This window comes from Phycodurus eques, chromosome 14, assembly GCF_024500275.1.
Source record: "Phycodurus eques isolate BA_2022a chromosome 14, UOR_Pequ_1.1, whole genome shotgun sequence".
NCBI lineage: Eukaryota > Metazoa > Chordata > Actinopteri > Syngnathiformes > Syngnathidae > Phycodurus > Phycodurus eques.
Window position 1 is genome coordinate 25,342,149 of NC_084538.1, and position 6,000 is coordinate 25,348,148.

At 40.8% G+C, this 6,000-nt stretch overlaps 1 non-coding gene and 1 pseudogene across 1 annotated transcript; one reads left to right on the plus strand and one right to left on the minus strand.

Annotated features, from left to right (window-relative positions):
- Positions 1 to 508: 508 nt before the first annotated feature.
- Positions 509 to 684, minus strand: LOC133413274 (U2 spliceosomal RNA; annotated as a pseudogene).
- A 2,835-nt stretch (positions 685 to 3,519) lies between these two features.
- On the plus strand, positions 3,520 to 3,633 carry LOC133413275 (U5 spliceosomal RNA). The gene has a single exon (XR_009769856.1). It is a non-coding gene; the product is annotated as a U5 spliceosomal RNA (small nuclear RNA).
- The last annotated feature ends 2,367 nt before the right edge of the window (positions 3,634 to 6,000 follow it).

The window sequence follows — 6,000 nt, forward strand, 5'->3', positions numbered from 1 at the left end:
TCCCCCTCTTCTCTGCCTCACCTGCGCAAATCTGCCCTAATTCTCTTCAAATAGGCCCATTTGATAATTGCATTGTTCTTTTGAGGCATTAGAATTGCCAGAAAGCGTTTTCACACGCTCATCTGTAAGGCCATTGTTGGATCCCCGCTTTTGTTTAATTTTTGAAATCAAAGATTCAGTTGCTTTGGATATGGTTGTGTTGGTTCCTTCAAACACAGCCACTTCTCTTCTTCAGTACTGACGTATTGCAATTCGGTCTCCAATTTTGGGAACATATTCTGTCAGCTGCTGATCTGTCATTGCATGGACAGCGTAGCAATCAATCTGAGGAAAAAAGAAGAACATTTGTAATTCAACGAGAAGCTGTAGCGATACCTAAATAGCATGACCATCAATAATTCTGAAACATAAGTAAGTAAGTACATAAGTAAGAATATAACATCCAAATAGAACTTACTTCACTTGACAGATATACGTAGGTATACGGAGCCCCAGACATTTGTTAAACTGAGGGTACGGATTGCTAAAAACTGAGAGTACAGATTACTCAATTGAGGAAACAGATTATCAATGATCTTTATTTTTCTCATACCTTGACACCAGGGGGGGCTCCGTACGTATCGGATATTAAACTGATAAGAACAGCTACTACATTCGATCTTAGCCAAAAGGCCGAGAAGCGATGCCGTCATAACGCCCGAAAAGACGACCTCATTCTCCAGCCTACAAGCCAAAGTTATGGTGGCACATATCGACGGCATAATCACAGATGAGTCACATATGGACTCGCTAAGCAACAATTATGAAACCAATGTCAACTGTGTTGTTTTTCAACGTTTATATTGAAAGAATGTTGTCAGATGCTCATGTTCCTTGGTCACGTGGTCCATGTCGAACCAATAGAATGCGGACATATCTTTAGCCGTGTATTAAATCTTACACAACCGAAGAAAATAATGAGTTATTTGGAATTAAAAAAAAGGTTGTTGGTATAATGTTGTGGCCACGAGCTGAATAACTGTTTGCGCAACATTTTGAAATCAATGGCTCTGCCTCGCTCCAATACTTCCTGTTTCCTGCTTTGGGAACTGACATTAGGACTCTAGCCCCATTGTCGCAGCGGAGGCGAATTACACCCCTTCCACTAATTTAGTTCCACAACGTTGCTGTTCCTCATGTCGTAAGCGTTAATAACCGAATAAAAACATGCCAGAAACGTCAAAATCCTTGAATATTTTCCATGAAACGTTTCAACGTATCCCCCAAAACAGTAAGCGGGCCCTGCCCAAGAATTAATGCGAAAAACCACAGAGTGAAAGCAAAACCAACCACTTGTGAGGTACTTAACTATAATCAACCATTATTACTTGACAACACACAACAATAGAAAAAGAAAATTCATATTCATAAACAAATTTTGTTTGGTTGTCATACTTAAGTATAGTAAGTCTTCAGGAAAGGCATGCTTTACCTGTTGATGTGAATGACATCATATCCAATTTTGCTTCCTTAAAATCCTATGACTGGTCACTCGAAGGAGATTGACAACTCAGAGGAGTCTGTATTAACATTTTGTTTCAGTTGTTGATGGCGAAAATGTAATTTTGTCATCTAATTTGTTCATTTTACCTAATTTGACCGCTCGTATTCCAAAGTGATGTTCAGGTCACCTGGGAGATCTCAGCGTTCTTACGTAAAGGCTCAAGAAGTGTCGCTATTGGACAATGACTTTTTATTGTTTTGGTGATTATTCATTGTTAATGAATTCATCTTAAAATGTGTACGTGTAGAATTTTAAACAACTTTTCTATGGCTTCTGTAATTGATTTTGCCCTCATTTCAATGTTTAATTGATGTGAAAGATCAAACTATGCTCCCTACTTAAAGAGCTGATGTATTATTCTGTTGGCAGTACCAATAAAATTGCTCAAAAGGGGGGAAAAACGGATCTGTTCTCATCAGTTTAATATCTGATACGTCCCCTATCCGCGGACCATATATGAAATTGATATTTGGAGCTGGGAGATGGAATAGAGGCTCTTTCCTGCGTAAAAAAAAACATCCAATTGTATCTGTGTCATGCGCAATCGGCGTCAGTAGGTGGCAGTAGCGTTTTGAGACGCACATCCTTGTAACCGGGTCTTTTTAGTGTCTGGCGTTCGACTCGACGAATGCATTATTTTCGTCAAGTACTACTTCTAATTATGTTTACATTCGATTTTCTTTCATTAGTCAAATCATTGGTCTCTCTTAAACCCGAATGGGTGGATTATATGTTTCTGGGTGTGAATGACCCCACTTACAATGTATTTTCTCGTGTGTCGATGCCGCTGTGCATGATGGGTATCCATTTACTGTCTCAATTTAAACTGAAATTCGCAAATAAGAAGCATATTTCTTCATGTATTAGCACACAGCAGCGTTTCATCTAGCGTATGTTCCGGCTTGCCGGTTGTGTGTATGGTTGTTCACGTGTTCATGGCGACACCGTCGCTTGACATAGCGTGCGTGCGAATGACTTGCGAGAAGGTGGTTCAACCAGGGTTAATTAAGCATGGTACTATGTTCCCGGTACCGACGAGTGTTTGAGTGTACTCATTCGCTCGCGTTCAGTTCATTTTCACAGTCATTCAAGCGCCTTCTTCTTCAGTTAATGATCCATCCCTGAGACTCACCTTCACTCAACACATTCACCCACCTTGGTGTTGTTGTTATCCAATCAGTGGAAAGTGTATTTGAGCGTCTTGAAAAGCGCCATAGGTTTAATCTGGTGTTGTTATGATTATTATTGTTATTATTATTATTGAAGAAAAAGCTAAGCAATGGGAACGTCAACCTCCCCAATGTGGCCACTAAGTCGGCACGTTGGTTAGCCGAGCTGTTACAGCGAGCTTGCGTGTCTCGTCTTCATAATGATCATATTAGCATTAGCATATTACTCCAATTCTAAAGTCTTTCCACTGGCTCCCAGTTGGCTGTAGAATAGATTTTAAAGTTCTGTTACTGGTCGATAAATCACTAAATTGTTTAGGTCCTGAATACACGAATGAAATGCTAATGCCAACTGTGCATGTTTTTAAGTCCAGTTAAAAACTTTTTTTTTCTCATGCTTTTTAGAGCACTTCCTCTTTTAAATGATATTTCTTGCACTGCACGCAGTTTTAGTTGCTGAAATGCTTTCACTCATGTAAAGCACGTTGAGTTACCTCGTGTATGAAATGCGCTATATAAATTGCTTCGCGTCCCTGTGACGTAAGAGACTTTAAACTCATATTCCCACAATGCTGTGCGTCAAAACAGTAGACAATCTAGATAAAGAACGGGAAAACTAACCGTCTATACAGGTTAACATTGTCTTTTTGCGTGACAGGGTGAGAATATTGGAGTATGTCAAATGTAGGCGGATTTTTCTTATTTGTGTTGAAAAAAAAAAATAGTCCAATTGTTTGAATTTAAGACCGTCTGTTACAATGGCATGGCGGACAATGACCTAGTCCGCTCCACTGTGACCAAAGCAGTTCACTCTTGTTTCTCTTCAAATCGCATAAATCTTTCGCCTTTTACTAAAGATTTCCGTGGGGAGGAACAGCAAGAGTCTATCTCAATTTTTTGATGATCTGCGAAAGCGGGGCTGTCTTTGCACTGTGAAAAATCAAAAGGCGATTCTGGTGGTGTTATACTCATACGGTATTCATTATTGTAATATAGTGTTTGGTACTGACGGGTACAGCTAGCATTGTGTGTGTGCTTGTCCCCAATAATCAGAAAATCGTACTAAGATGTAATTCACATAATTGTTGAGTTCTTTTTCAAGGAATCATTCAAGTTTCCAAGGAATCATTCAAGTTTCTTCTGCTCAAATCAGGTAATCGAAATAATAAATTAAATAAGAACGAAGCACTTCTTGTCATGGTCTGTGTTTTGGTTTGGGTTGCGTTTAGTTTTGTTGCATGTTTTCCTGTGTTTCATGCTTGTCGTGTGTTCATGAGGTTGTGTGTTCATGAGGTTGTTGTGTCGACCAATCAGCTCTCTCCAGCCACTCGTGTCTTGTCCAGGTGTTCCTCGTTGTCTCGTCAATTTGTTTGTATTTAGTTCCCTGGTTTCTTTCAGTTCTTCTCGGTTCATTGTCGTTGTCACATGTCTTTGCCATGTCACAGTCGCCAGTTGTCTTTATCATTGTGGTATGTCATTGTCAGGTGTCATTTTCCTTTTTTGAAGATTAAATATTATTTTGAGACTCCCGCACTCCTGCCTTGCCTCCCTGCTTCCCTGCAATTGGGTCCACCATGTTCTTGCCTTGCGTTACTCGCCCTCGCCCTAACCACGTACGTGACACTTCTATGTGATAGTGTTCCTTTCACAGTTAACACAAAAGGGTAATAATATTCAATTATGATCCAGATTGTATTCAGTGTATTTTTTTAGCTCAGGCCCCCAAAAAGCGTAGCACGAAGCGCATGCAGTATGCTCTGCAGTCAGGGATGGTCCGATGTGTCCTCGCCACCTCGTGGTGAGGTGGGCGTCCTGCCTGGGCCAGTCTTCGGCAAATTGGTCGGGTGAGACGAGCTGATCCAGAGCACAGGAACGGAGCGAGACAAAAAGGGGTTGGTTTACCCCCTCCCTCCTTCCTTTCACACCACCTTCGGGACAAAAAGGGGAGCTGGACCGCCTCTGAGTGTTAATTTTCCATTTTGTTTTGTGATTGTTTTGTGCTTTAAAACCAGTGGAATCAAATATTAATTATTGGATTTAAGATAATGAGACCATTTTCCCGCTTTGCATTGACCCACGCCCATCCTCTTTAATCCCTGTAACGAATGTTTCAAGTGTTATGTGATTTGGTGAGAACCCTGTAATATTTGCACGGTGGCATTTGTGTGGTGTGGAGTGAAACATTTCATCTGGTTCAGTTGACAACAGATTCGACAACAGACATTAAATTTTGCAGAAATACAGTCACTAGTGGCGTTCATGTAAAGTTCTTAAATATTAACTCCCAGCCAAGTCTGGTAAAGACTGTGTTTAATGAACCTGCGTCTGCAGTGGCGTTCTGTCGCGAGCAACATCCATTGTCCGGCTTGACTAACCAAGTGATCCGGTACACAGCAGGGTGGAGACGCCTTTGTTGGTGAAATCCTCCGGGCTGGCTGGTGGTGGAAGTTAATCAATTTAGCGTTTTAGTGGGAACTAGGAACCTTTGTTCCGGGTGCTGGTAATTCACTTAGTGTCGGCATGCCAAAGCAAATGTCTGTGTGTTGCTTTTGATGATCATGGCTGTTGATTCACTTAGCATCTGTATGTGAAGTTGAGTGTCGCCACTCTGCGGGAAGAGCGAGCCTAGCCAGAGACTGGGGTGCTGGGTGTCATCTTTTCATGGCGTGTCCGCTACAGGCGTAAGTGCCTGCCTGAAAACAGGAAATGTGGCGCATTTCTTAAATTCAACCACAGAATACTAACACACTATTGTTGTTAGTTGTAGCGTATATGAGTTAGATAAAATGCAATTAATTTAGGAGAATCGAATAAGTTGGAAGTGACACCTGCGTTACTTACGCTTTAGCGTTTAAGTTTAATCGTTAAAATCAACTATTTTATCGAGAAAAGGGACACCACGTCACTTTTTAGATGTATAAAACAGGACAAAGTGACGACAAACCTTTTTCCTCAGTCTCGTAATTTTAAGGTGGCTACAATAATTAGCCAGAGGTTTTTTTTTTTTTTTTTTGAGAAACCCAAACACACACAACTGACGCCCGTAGTCAATTTTTATAGAAGATGTTATGAGATCTAACATGGGGAATCTACAAAGGGAAACAATGCAGGAAACAACAACAAAACAAAGGACAGACGAACATGGGCAAAGGAGACTGACTTGTGATGTGAGGTTGGAATGAGAGGGTGGTGACAAATGCATATAGTTGGGGGTTCCTGCTCTTATTAATTTAAACCCAAATATGCCCTAATATGTACTTTTAGTCACAGCATGTTGGACTGTGTGTT